The sequence below is a fragment of the Oryzias latipes genome, chromosome 2 (genome assembly GCF_002234675.1).
Source record: "Oryzias latipes chromosome 2, ASM223467v1".
Lineage (NCBI taxonomy): Eukaryota > Metazoa > Chordata > Actinopteri > Beloniformes > Adrianichthyidae > Oryzias > Oryzias latipes.
Window position 1 is genome coordinate 20,628,788 of NC_019860.2, and position 13,996 is coordinate 20,642,783.

The 13,996-nt window shown below is 38.9% G+C and overlaps 2 protein-coding genes across 2 annotated transcripts in view; one reads left to right on the forward strand and one right to left on the reverse strand.

Moving 5' to 3' along the window:
- The window catches only part of LOC101171810 (E3 ubiquitin-protein ligase Midline-1), a 73,991-nt gene extending 61,403 nt beyond the window's left edge, over nt 1-12,588 (reverse strand). The window contains exon 1 of the mRNA XM_011484944.2: nt 12,415-12,588. The gene's annotated coding sequence lies outside the window, so the exon portion shown is untranslated. The remainder of the gene's footprint in view (nt 1-12,414) is intronic.
- msl3 (MSL complex subunit 3) overlaps nt 1-13,996 on the forward strand; it is a 204,649-nt gene that overhangs the window by 45,622 nt on the left and 145,031 nt on the right. The gene's annotated exons all lie outside the window — the stretch shown is intronic.

Below are 13,996 nucleotides of genomic sequence, written 5' to 3' on the forward strand. Positions count from 1 at the left end.
ATGAAGGGAGTTTTATGCAGTTTGATGGCAGAGTGTAAAACTGTGCTTAATTATTCATAAAACAAGTGATGGGCTTCACTGAATCCTTCATGGTGCAAATTATTAATTACATTCGTCAGTTTCAGGTGTGATTTTTATATCTTGTGTTTTATAAGATTTTATCTTTGATTTTAGTTTTAAACTGGATTTATTGTTGAAAAAAAGTATTAATTAATTGAAACTACTTTTGCAAATGTTTCATTTTCTTTCTTCCAATCATTAAGTGTTTTTGTATGAGAAAATTAAAAAGACTAATTGATTAAAGGTACGATTTTAAAAAGTAATAAACATTTGTATCTAAATCAGACAAAAATACTACAGCTTTTCTAAATATTTAGAAATGTTTGTTAGTTTCTTCATTTCCTACAAGTCATTTTTCTGCTGGAGTTTTAAAAGTGTTCAGAGACACGCTGCTTCTTTTTATGGGGATCTGAACCTTTTGCAAAGAGGGACAGATTCTGTGAGGTTAAAACCAATTGCCCTGTCTTCTTTAAGCCCCTTATTTACGACATTAAATGCAAGTAAGAAACAGTAACTGTCAGGAAGTGCTTTACAAGAGAAAATATGAAACAGCACATGAAAATACGGAAAAATAACATATAAAATACAGCAAAGTTAAAAAAGATAGTAAAATACAGTCAGCCAGCCAGTGATTACAAAACGTCTTCATAAAATAGGGTTTAGAATTGACTTTGAAAAATGCAAAAGCACTATTTATTATTTTTGTAATAGGATACTTTTTCATTTCTTCACATTGAACAGAAAAACAACTAAATACATTCTTGCCAACATTGCCGTGAATTTCATACTTAAAGACCAGGAAATAAATAAAGAAAAAGTCTGTCTATGGGAAAATAAACCTTTGGTCAACATTAAATCTGGGTTCAGGTGATTAAATACTCTATTACTGTATACTACTCTATGTAAATTGTGTGAACACAAAAATAGTTGTCCTATTGAGAAGTACAAACTATTTTGGTTTTGATCAGAGAAACAAATCTGTTCCTCTTTTCACCCTCAAGGCTCTGAAGGTCACCATAATGTCATTTTCCATCCCTGAGAGGTGATGCAGGCTAATGACAAACAATCAAACCCCACTTCTTCTTTCTCTGTCCTTCAACATCAAATGAAAAGTCCAGAATTCTCCTGACCACAGTGTTATGAGCGGCTTTTGATTATGTACATCCCAATTGTAGTTCTTAAAAAATATAAGTCGACACGTCCATTCTTGTTTTCTTTAGTCACCTCAGTACGTTTGAGTCAGTTATTTCAGTTGGTCATTGTCACATCTAGTTTATTTTTATTTTTTTCAGGACTGCTGTCTTTGAGAAAGTTTCTGGAATGACATCATCCTGCCTAATCCAACGCTCTAATACGAAAGTATTTTGTTTGGTCTTTTAATGAAACAGATGACAAGCAATGCACACAACTTCCAAAACAAATGTTTTTTGTTTTTTCATTTGAAAAGATCTATCTTTTTGGAGATATGATCATCTTAGTGTTAATCAAAAGCCTTTATTGGAAGAGTCCAACAATGAAAGAACAGATGCACACTGGAGGAGCCAATCAGAATTTAGCTGTTTTGACTAAAAGGTAACAAAGAAATGTAAAATTGTTCAAATGTGCAACGCTTGCAAATCTATTGTTGGAACGTTAACCGCAGAGATCCATACTAATGCATCAGGATCATAATGTAAATGGCGTATATAGCACTTTTCTACCTACAAGGTCCAAAGCGCTTTACAATCACAGTCCCATTCTCACATACACATTCACACACACATTCACACACACATTCACACACACATTCACACACTGGTGGCGGCTCCGCTGCCGAACACTGGCGCCAACCTCCCACCAGAGGCAAGGTGGGGTTCAGTGTCTTCCCCAAGGACGCATAGACTCATGGGCGTGCAAGGCGGGAATCTTACGATCATGGGTCGACCGCCCTACCGCTGCACCACAGACGCCCTGCCCTGTGTATGTATGGTGTAATAAAAAGTATATATTTATTATTTTTATTTTATATCTGGCAATTGTGTTGCAGGCAATTATGGTCCTTCAGCCCTGGGTATAAGTTGATGCCCCCCCTCATTTTTCGCTGTTTTCCTAATCATGATTGATATCTCTTTCTCTACATTTCATCTCGGTGTCAACTTAAACTTTGTATCTTTTAGTTTTGGGCATTGTCTGAGCGCGGCTCGTGTTGACGCCATATTTTGGCGACTGCTCCAAGAAAGTTCTTCCGGTGTCTCGCGGCGTCCCGAGGTTTTCATGACAACGCAGAGCCCAATCGAAAAGTGATTACAATAACAGGAATTTTTTAGTTGAATTTCTGGCACCAGCCCACTTTTGCTACATGGCCTCCCTTTCAGACGACAGAAGCAAACCCAAGACGGCTGCTTTACTGTCACACAGAGGCACATCCCAGGAGACAATCTGTCTTTGAACAACTGACATTTGCTGGGAACATGGCAGCCGGCGCCCACTACATGTCTTGTTTCTCTAATGAGTTTGAACTTTCGCCTTAGGCCAAATCAACACCTCATTCCTATTCGGGATCAATCCAGTCGGCTAAAGGCAGTGGACGGTGTACGTCTGTGTTTGTCTACGAGCATCTACACAACCCTGCACTTGGACTACACAACATAGATGGATCCTCAACATCTACGATAAGATGCTTTGTTTCCTTCTAAGGTGAAGCATCTCCCCTTTAAAAATGCAACAGCAAGCAGAAAGGTCATCTTGTCAAAATGAGCTCATGGTGAGGAAAGAGCACTGAACCACATGCTGCCTGGCTCACCGCTGAGTTGTTTAACCATCGTTAATGGAGTTGCACCCTTTGCAACTCTGCCTGCCTCATCAGCATAAACTAACGTATCTTATTTTTACTGTTCGACTTTTGTTTTCATGGAGAAAGTATGTAACCCAGTTTGCTTTGATGAACTAGATTCTTTCCGCATGATGAATGACTTTTCCAACACTGCTCATCCCCGTTTTCCATGACGACGTATCGATCCACTTCTGCCTGAAGCTCAAACAACAAATCTGAGCTTCCATTAATTAAAAATCCAATTTTCTCTGGCATGAGTGCAGAGCAGGCAGTTGCAGCTTAAACCACTGGCATATTTAGCTGTGAACACAAGTAGTAAAGCATCAAATAGTTTTGGATTTGTATGAAACAAAATACTTAATTACTATTTAAATGTTATCTTGTTCGTTTCAATGGAAATGTACTTTTTTTTTAAATAAAGAAATCAAGAACTCTACCATAATTACATGTACCGGTACTTCTTTTTCAAATCACAAGTCACTCTAAAATCTATGTTTCTTTTAAATAATATAGTCTTTCTAAAAGTTTCTAAGCTTATATTTGCAAAATAATCTGATCTACATCTTATAATGAACTTCCAGGTCAAAATGCAATGCATCAAAGAATGACAATTTTATCACAAAAACGAAACATATATTAAAATCTGCCCTAATGAAAGGTCTGTATATAATAACTTTGTTTAAAAAAAAAATCAGCTTTTAAAATATAATAATTTTTACATAGAAGACACTGAGTGACGATGGGGGGACCTATTGTTATTTTTGCTAAACACATCTTTACATTTCTCAATTATCCGAAAAGGTTATTTTCCCAAAATGTATGTTCAACAAGAAAAAAAAGTAATGGCAAAAACAAATGTACGTGAAACACTTAATTTAGCTATGTTAAAGTTTTGCAGTGTAAATATCATTCATAAAACCAAAGTTTAACCCTTTAAAACCAGAGCTGTTGCCAGTGACTGCTAAACAGTTGCAATTGACATAATTCTGACTGATTCTGACACAGAAACAAAGTTTTCTTTAGTGTGTAACGATTTCTTTAAAAGAAAATACAATTCATAGCCCATTGAAACCCATTGAGATGACTTTTGTTGTAAATATTGGGCTAAATAAATAAAATTGAATTGAATATAATAATCTGTGGTAACTGATCCGAATCATAAGCAGTGTTGGTTCATTTTAAACGATCCAATTCCCTGACCTAAAAGGGATCCAGGACATCTTTAGCCAAATATTCCACCAGTGTGAATCGGAGAGAAATTCCTGGTGCTGAGTAGTACAGTCCAAACAAACAAGAATTAATGTCAAATCCATTCACATTTTAGTTTCCTAAAGCTCAGTCCACTGTTGTTTTTCCACATCCAAAGACCCAAAAGGGAACATTCTGGCACACTGTATGGATACACGTCTTTGCTAAATTCAAAGTGTTTCCACACAATGGACTGTTAATGATGGTTGATCATTTTTCGCTGACATCACATGTGTTGTCCGCTGTGATGTCTTTTTTATGTTATAGTACAATAAACTTACAACGATTCTATCCACATAGTATTTTCCAATATTGATTCATCTCCTTTTGAAAGGACTTGTTGATGGTAAAGTTGGTTTCTATTCATTACCGGTCTCAGACCGATGGGTCTGGTTGGATCATAGGAATAGAAATCGATTAATCGTTACACACCTAGATCTGGTTCATTGGTGCAAAGCGGCTTTGCAGATCTACAACACTAGCAAATCCCTTTTTTATTTTGTTACTTTGCGTGAATTACATACGTCACTTCTGTAAAGTGTTGTACATCAGTACAAAGCTGCTTTTTCTCAGCTTTAGAATCTGTTAGGATAACGTTATTGCGTAAACAGTGGAAAAGTTACGATGTTTCAAAGTATGTGAACATTAGAGGTGTAGTTCTGGTGATGAAAGGTGAAAGATGTTTTTCTGCTTCCTGTTTGGTGGTTAGCTCTTTTTAACATATTAAGATGACATTAGCATCATCTCAACTTGCTGGCAGTAGCTTATCATTGGTAATATATCATGCTGGGTCTGATTATTCCCTTTTTTTCTGTCATCTAACATGAATGTTTCCAGAATGATTTCTTTTCATCTTGACGATGTAGCCTTCATTTAATCTGCATTCATGCTTAAAACGATCTGAATTTGTCTTCTGTCAGTGAAGCTGTAGAGCATGTTGAGTCTCAGCATTTCAAAATCTTTAGACAAATTGTTATTTATGGCATCCTCGAGGAAAGAGGGAAATATATTGAACAGCCTTTTTTCAGGAACATTTAATCAATGTCTTCCCTTTGGCCATTTCCATCCATGCATTCATTATCCATACCTGCTTCAGGGGTGATATGGGGGGGGGGGGTTCCTGGAGACTAGAAGACGGGGGTACACCTTGAAAAGACTAATTCCTTTTGCAAATTTAAAAGATTTTTCCCAACTATACGCTCAAAATCTATAAATACGGAAGCAAACTATTAAAAGTACGGACCTGTTAGCATCTCTTACTCAGTTGGCATGGCGTTGCATTGTTTTCATCCCTGCAGGCTCTCATGGTGGTAGCGTTTTCTGCACAAGTTTCCCAGGACACTAGAATGGCGGCTGACAGAAAGAAGGCTCAATATGTTTGGAGAAGACAAATTGCCAAAGAGTCAAAGTCCAGCCTTTGCAGAAGCTGTGAAGCTGGTGGAGATGGAACACAACACTTGACTAGTTCACAGCCCATCTCATCACCAAGTTTTCGAGCTCTCTAAAGCTTTGTCAAAACCCAGATTAACATTCAAGAGCCATGTTTGGTCACTCGTAGAACAAAGCGGCCTTTTTGTATTACCCAGTACCCCTAAGAGTGGATGAAAGGAGAAGACTGCAAATAAAATGCCGCTGCTTCCATTTAAACTCCCTCCCACATTTCTCCAAAATCCCTCCTCTGTCTCTTCTCTTCATTCAAACTCGTTTCTAGGGCTTGGAAAAAAAAAGGAAAAAAAGAAAGAGGTGGCCTGGAGCCAGTGTTTGACTGTTGGGGAGCTGAAACATGGATGCCAAGATGGATGGGATTTAATAGCTGGAATGTGGTGTATGGGTTGGCTGGGTATGAAAAAGATTCGACACACTGGCAGCCGGTGGTGCCAGGGCCCCCTAGCTCGCCTGCTTGACACCCTGCTTGTCTCCAGATATAGCAAAGAGGCTAAAAATGGACATAAAATCCAAAAAGACGTAAAACATAAACATATATCAATCTGAATCTTTCAATGAGATGCTGCAAATTCCTGTCAGAGGTAAAGGTGTGGAGCTTGCAGAAAATACAGAAATATCAAATGTCCTTGCTCTAAATTTCCTGCGTCAACAACTTTTTTCTGACACCTTCTGGAAATCACATGCTTGCTCCCGGTCAGTGTCATGTATCCCAACCTTCCTCCACGCACTGTTTTGCCTCGGCGTCGGTAGCTCTGGGTATCCAACTGTCACATCCATTCATTCAGCCAACACTTCCCGCCTCCACATGTCAGCACTGATAAGAGAACTGGGTGGAATCCATAATGGTTAGGGGCTGCATGTGCCATGTTATGAACTACAAAAGCATCCATTATAATTGCAGTGATGGTTACTTCAAACCAAAAAAAAGAGCAATGAAGCATTTCCTCTCTGGAAGAAAAGAGTAACTGAACTCCGCATTAAGATCAGACACGAGGCTCAAGAAGATCCACTGTTAGACGATAGTCTTAAGACGTATTTTCATCAATTTAATTATTAATAACCAACTCATAGATGTCAGTTTTAAAAGCACACGTTTCATCCCCGGCACTAACATGAGCTGTAGATTCAAGCTGCTCAGTCAGCTACGAGGAAATCCTTTATTTCTGCACCAGCAGGTAAATGCATTTCAATTAACCGTTTGATATTTAAAGCGGTGTGTATTTGTGAGCAAACTGAACAGGGAAACAAAGAATTTCTTCAGTGTCAAAAGTTCAGAACCCAAGAAAGACTTTTATCCTAGACATATATGTTGAGAACACACACTGGTAAAGATGTAAATAATTCATAAAAATATGTTGTTGTGTGAGAGTCACTCGCTATGCCGGCAGAAGTTTGTCATTTCTGCAATGCATCAGGGCTTTTTAATCTTATGGGAATGAATGCAGACGTAAAGAATTTAATGTATCGTCACACACGGTTGAGTTTGTATTTGTAGGCAGCAGAAAACCTCCATCCATATGTTGTTGAGCTGTTTGCTCGGTAGAAAAGTCAATGTTTGGGGTTTTTTCAGGTTCCCTGGATATAACTGGTAATTTCCCAAACAAACATGAAGCAATTCACACCCAACGTCATAAACAAAGAAGAAAACTATCTTGTGGATAATTAGAAACAAAATGTAACTACTTTAAACTGCATTAATAAGTGGGATTACAGATTTCCTACAGGAGGCGTGTTCAAAAACCAAACTAATGTTTTGCCCAACTCTATTTCAAAGGTAGAAAAACAGCACAGATTTCCTTCTCAGACGAGCTATGGCTAAGACGTTCCAATCTACATCTGTTCATCCCATTCTCAACAAATTGGACTTTCATAACTACGTTATTTGATGCTCACAACATATAGTTTTGGTTTTTCATCTGGAGTTTGGTCCAGACTAAAGTGAACGTTTGAAAGTCTTGTTTCACCTTTTGTCTGCATTCACATCCAACCAATCATCCAACCAATCAAATAGTAGAAACAGACCAAAAAATAAATGCCAGGCAGCACAGTGACCATAATGCTGAGGAGATTTAGGGCAAGATTGTAAAACATCAGGTTTATAAGCATGGTGTTACGAGAAAGGCGTTTTATCAATGTGACTAGTCTGACATTTTTTTAAACTCATTACTACCAGACCTGTCACCTGTGACAGCAAAAAAAACAACTTTTAAACTACCGTAACTCTTCAACCTTTTACGCACTTGACATAAGGAGAAGCTACGTTCACACTGCCCTCTGCAACGTGCGCCAACAAATGACAGTTGAAGGTTAAACCAGGTTGAACATTGACCAATCAGGGACTTGGATTTGGCACTGATGTATCGATGGCATCGTTTTTCATTCGTGGAAGCTCCAAACGTTTAATTATGGATCATAAAGGAGAAATGAATAATTGCCGTTTGTGCGTGGACAGAATTATGACACCCGAGCCTTTTATACATCAGTATAGAGCTTTGAAAAGTAAAAGCCTGGAGCAAGGATTATGAGATATTCACCACTTTGGCACTTCCAATTTTAGGTGGGGGACAAATACTAGTAAACATTAGAAAAAGAAGAAGAAGAAGCCCCTCCTTTCTTGTCTAGTGTGATCACGGTGGGCTGTACATGCCAGAACATAGCATAAGGCTTGTGAAGCTGAGAAAAGCAACGTAACTATTGTAAAGTGTTGCATATCAATGCAAATCCGCTTTTCTCTGCTTAAGAATCCGATGGAATTACATTAATTGCATATACGCTTCAAGGATTATATTTCAAAGAGCGTCAGTACTAGAGCGACACTGATGCTCAAGGTCTGTTTTATAGAACTAAATGTTGTTATCCCTGAATAAGTACTAAGGCACCGATTAGACACTGTGGCAAGCAGATAAATGGTGACATCTTTTGGGTTTTCAAGTGGGCGCCCTCCTTCTTTGGTGTTTCGCTGATAGGCCCACGACACCTCCAGAGGGTTCAGCAGTGAATCCCAGCGTCCCAGGTTCCCCCCCATCAGCCACCAGACATTTGGAGGCCCAGGTCAGGTCCTTCCTCTTGATCCACAGCCACTGACTGCCCTTCTCAGCTGCCTGGGAGAGGTCTTTAATTACCTGCCTTTGAGCCTTCCCTCTCACTCCCATCTCCCTGAGTAGCCTGCGTGTTGAGGTGGCCACAAAACCCCTGCAGCCTACTTCCACTGGGCGTACCTTCACACTCCAGCCTTGCTCTTTGGCGTCTGCTGTGAGTTCGGCGTACCTCAGCATCTTCCTTTCATAAGCCTCCTCTATTGCACTCTCCCAGGGTACTGTGAACTCTATGATGTATACAAGCTTGAGCATGGATGACCATAGTACAAGGTCTGGTCGAAGGTTGGTGGATGCAACCTCCTGTGGAAAGCAGAGTTTTTTTGTCCAGGTCCGCCAGCATTTTCCAGTCCCGTGCTCTACCCAGCTGTCCAATGTCAGCTGCACTGGTGGTGTTGAAGGTGGCGTGGGCCTCTCGGACGAAGAGTATCAGCTGCCGATGAGATGATGCCTGAGGAAGGGCGTTCACGCTTGTTCTCTGTCTTTCCAGCACTGTTGCCAGACACCTTAGAACCGCATTGTGTCGCCAGGTGTAACGGCATTGACTGAGGCTGATCTTGCATCCCACCAAAATGTGCTTCAATGTTGCTGGACTTTGACATAAACGGCATGAGGGGTCTTCGCCATACCACTGTTTTAGGTTTGCAGGAGAAGGCAAGACATCATAGGTAGCCCTAATTATGAAGCTTGCCCTGGACCCATCCATCTCCCACAGGTCTTTCCAGGAGAACTTCCTCTTCTCCACTCCTTCCCATCCCATCCACTGACCTTGCTTTGCCTGGGCCACGGCTTGAGCACACCTTGCTGCTTCCTCTTCCCGGCGTAACTCTTGGACCACCAGTCTACGCCTCTCAGCTGGATTTGCTTTCCTCCAGGAAGGTGCGCTAGATGAGAGACCAAGACCACTCCTCCCCTCCTACACGCATCCCACTATTTCTTTGTGTCTAAGTGCTGCCTTGGCCAGATCAGTTGCTGCCTTGGGGGCCCACTTCCTCCCAGTGGCCAGGATGGGAGCTGCTAGGTTAACTTTTTTTTTTTAATTCTTGGTCAAAGCTCATTTTAGGCAAAAACAATCCCAAATGAACGCCAGTACAGTATATTTTCAGGTGTTTCAGTTTTGTCAGTGAGAAAGCAAACCAGACGAAACTTTGAACATTTTTAAAGTTTTGTTTTTTTGTGTTGGGTTGAACCCCATCCATTGGATTGTCCAAACATAGAAGTAATCCTGAGAAAATCAAAGGCAAATCCAGTGAATTTTAGAAAAATGAATGACTTCAGCTCACCCAGAGTTATTGGGTTATAAATGATTTGACACATTTTATTGAACACAAAATCCTTTTACCTCATTTTGAGCTCTTGAAACTTTGCACCAACCATTGTTCATTGATAATTATTATTTTAAGGTGTTTCTCTGAGGTTGTTTATTTTACTTTATTTTCATTCACTTTCAATTTATAACAAAAGCAACTTTCCTAAGTAAGTTTTTTAAAAACCAATCTGACAAAATTAGCATATGTTTTGTCAAACATATTGATTTTAAAACGGACGTTTTCACATTTTTTCCAACTTTTTGAATTACCTCACAGTCTGATTTATCTGCTGTTTCCACCTAGTAGCTTTTTTTTTATTTAGTAGTTTTCATTTGGATACAATCACTCTTGGCTACAGAGGTGTGCTTGAAGATAGTGGGCAAATATTGTGAAAGAGTATTTATCCGACAAATTGGTTTCAAGGTATAACGTTGGATTGTAAAGTCATCTATGACCTAAAAAAATAGGCAATTTAAGAGATGTATAACAACTTAAAGTAGTGGACAAGAAGTCAAACCAACAAAATGTTGTTTTCCAATTTGGTGATGACTAAGTTCTAAGATCTATGCTTAACATCACTTTATTATCTAAATTCTAAAATTCGTAAAACTGGCCTGAAACAAAGTTTTGGTTAAAAGGAGCCAATTCATTTCAAAATGGCTTTTGTTTGTTTGTTTGGCTAAAGATGATCTTTTGTTGGAGTTTCCAAACAGCATTATTAGAGCAATTTAAAGCAGTGGGATATCTGCTCAATCCCAAACTCATTCATTTGAATCGTGAGCTTAAAAGTGACTGCCTGCATGGTTTAGCAGAAAGAAGCACTTTGTATGATCACCCAGTCAAAACAATCTAAATGTTGACCTTGGTTGACACAGACAAAGGATCTGGCATAAAAACAAAAAACTATGAAAAATGAGCTGTTGTTTTTTCTTTACTATTATTTGTCAAAAAATATGAAATATAGAGGAAATATGGATAGAAAAGTTGTCAATTCTGTTTATCTCCAGTTAAGGGAGCATCTCAAATGTCTTTTTTAAATACATAAATTATAGACATCTTTTTGAATATATGTTTTTATTTTTATTGTTTTCTTCAGTTCTCACCTGATGAATTTTCATCTTTTTTCCATCACTATAGTTTTCAATAGACAACTATATGTTATATCTTATAACTTACCTGTGCAAAACATGCTAGTTTCCAAAACCTCAGCTTTTGACTATTAGTTAGAAGGATCACTAGAGGTCTGAAAACATTTTTAAATAAGTTTTTATGAAATTTTTATGAATAGTTTTTGTGGACTCTAGGAAAAAACCCTTAGAAGGAATTGACTTACATTTCACTTGCAGTTTTCCATCCTGAAGGTTCGTTATTCACTGGACTTGCATTTTTGTGGGCATTTGTGGAAACTCACCTGAATTTAGCAAACCAAACCCGAAAAATACGTTCTGCCTATTGAAGGGGTTCTGGGTTCTTTAGTAAATGAACTCTGGTGTGGTTCACTACAGTTTGAATATGTCCAATAGGTTAGAAATGATGTGGAAAATAACATTCCATATAAGGTTGATATCATGCTGGTCAATAAAACCGCAACTAGATGTTTTTATTTTTGTGCTTAACAACATATTTTGCAAAAATTATGTTTTTCACAACTTTGCAAAAAAAAACATATTTATATATATATATATATATATATATATATATATATATATATATATAATCTATGCCACAAAATTGTTAAAATGTTGAATACAAATAGGCTTGAAGATCCCAACCATTTGATAAATACACAACTATTTTTTCAAAGTGAATGCCTAGAGAAAGAGTAGGAAGCAGAATTGCCATTAAATTGGTTTAAATGTGGGGCAATTGGTGTCATTATACTGCAGTACAAACAATTTGTCCACAGTCATGAATGAAAAGCAAAACAAATTGGACGACATACAGACTTGAACAAAGTCTGTCGAGGTTCATATAGAGTCCGTCTAACAAGCCAGTGGTAAAACAGAAATATTTGAGTGTAGCATTGTCTTGCTACTGTTTTATTGTACAGGATTTAAATGCATCTTCAGCAAAAAAAACTTGGAATACTCATAAGAACACAATGGAAGTTTTTTTCTTTTTGTTTTTTTTGGATAGGTGACAGCATTTCTAAAACATATCACAAATTTTCATTGAACACAAAGAGCGCCAATGCAAGTTGGAACAAAAGCTGCTCTGAAACAATAACGGCAGCATGCAAGTGCATTCAGCCACCATGCTGGGACCACATGGAGCAGTGAAGTAGCCAACCCCCCTACCACCACCACACTGTTCCGACCCACTCCGCCCCTCAGATGTATGACATCCCTTTGTGAACACTCCACGGGTACGAAGAAAAAGGCTCCATTGATTCTAAGTGAACAATCTGAGTGAAAGTGAGCTAAACAACAAAGGAGGCACTTACATGCATGAGCCTCACATGGTCCTCCGGCAGAAGCTGTGAGTCCACTCTGAGGGAAACAATGATAACTTCCAAAACGAGGCAGGAGAGGTGGCCGAAGTAAGGGGAGGCAGAGATGGAAATACAGTTAGGAAAAGGACGCCAATTCAAGGATCCAGCTCACACGGAAATCCTAACAGTTTGGATGTCTCCTGCATCTCCACTCCTCCTCCTCCCCCTCCTGTTCTGCTCACCCCCCCATCACCAACCCATGCCTTCAGGTTTTACTCGTCATGTGTTCAGGCTCAGGGAAGCGTGAAGTGGGCTGGGGAAACCGACGCTCCAAGTGCTTTGTCCAGTGGTTGAGAAGCGTCCATTGAGCTGTTTTGCTCTATCTGTTACTTTTGTTTGCAGGTGAATGAAGAGGCGGGAGCTAACATCTCAACTCCTCTGTCAATAATAAAGATGCACATTTTATTTATTTATATTTATTACGCAAAAAAAATACATTTCAAGAAGTTTTTTTCTAACTTTTGGTTGTACCCTAAAGCAGTGGTCGCCAACTTTTTTTAGGCCACGGACCGGTTTAAAGTTAGACAATATTTTCAAGGTCCACTCTTAATAAGGCTAAAGGGCATGTCCCACAGCCATTAAGTAAAATTTGTACATTTTCCACGCATGAAATTTCGGTCTTTCGTGATACATGCGAGAAATACGCGTTTCTTGTTTGTTTCTTGCGCCCGTCATTCGTCGATGTGCATTGAGGGTTTCAGCCGAAGGGACTTTACGTGAATTCAGTTTTGAGCTGTTAAATTTTGGGGTTAGTTGAAAATTACGCAGTTTACGCATAATTTATGTAATAATAATAATGGATTGGATTTATCTGCGCTTTTCAAGACACTTAAAGCGCTTACAGTGTGTCCATTATTCATTCACTCCTCATTCATACTTGGTGATGGTAAGCTATGGTTGTAGCCACAGCTGCCCTGGGGCAGACTGACAGAGGCGTGGCTGCCAGTTCGCGCCTACGGCCCCTCTGACCATCTCCGGGACCATTTATGCACATTCATGGCCCCTCTGACCATCACCGGGACCATTCATGCACATTCACACACCAGTGGAGCCAAACTGTAGTTTGAATACAATTATTATATAAGTCGTACGCAATTGTGTGTGATTTTTACAAGATGCATACGAAAATTTGTGGCTTTCTATGACTGTTCCACGTATGTCTAACTGACTTTTCACGCATGTACCACAGATGTATAACTTTTATATCACGTACACGGCGCACACATCCTGTTCAAGTTACGTAATTGACACACGAATCACTCACGAATTGCATATAAACAGAGCAATAATCACACGGTTAATGTTCTAAGTTGTTTTACGTCTTCTTTGCATGGTTTATTTGTACTTGTTCCGTGGTTTTAACGTGGGTCTTTTGTGAAACATCTGTGAAAACTTTACTCACTTTTTCTACGTATATTCACGTATGAATAAGTTTTATTGGTGCAAAATGTGGCTGTGTGACGCTGCCTTTGGGTGAATATCTGATTTTTTTTTTTTTGTTTCCAGTTTCCTTTACCTTTTGAGAGTAAAGTTT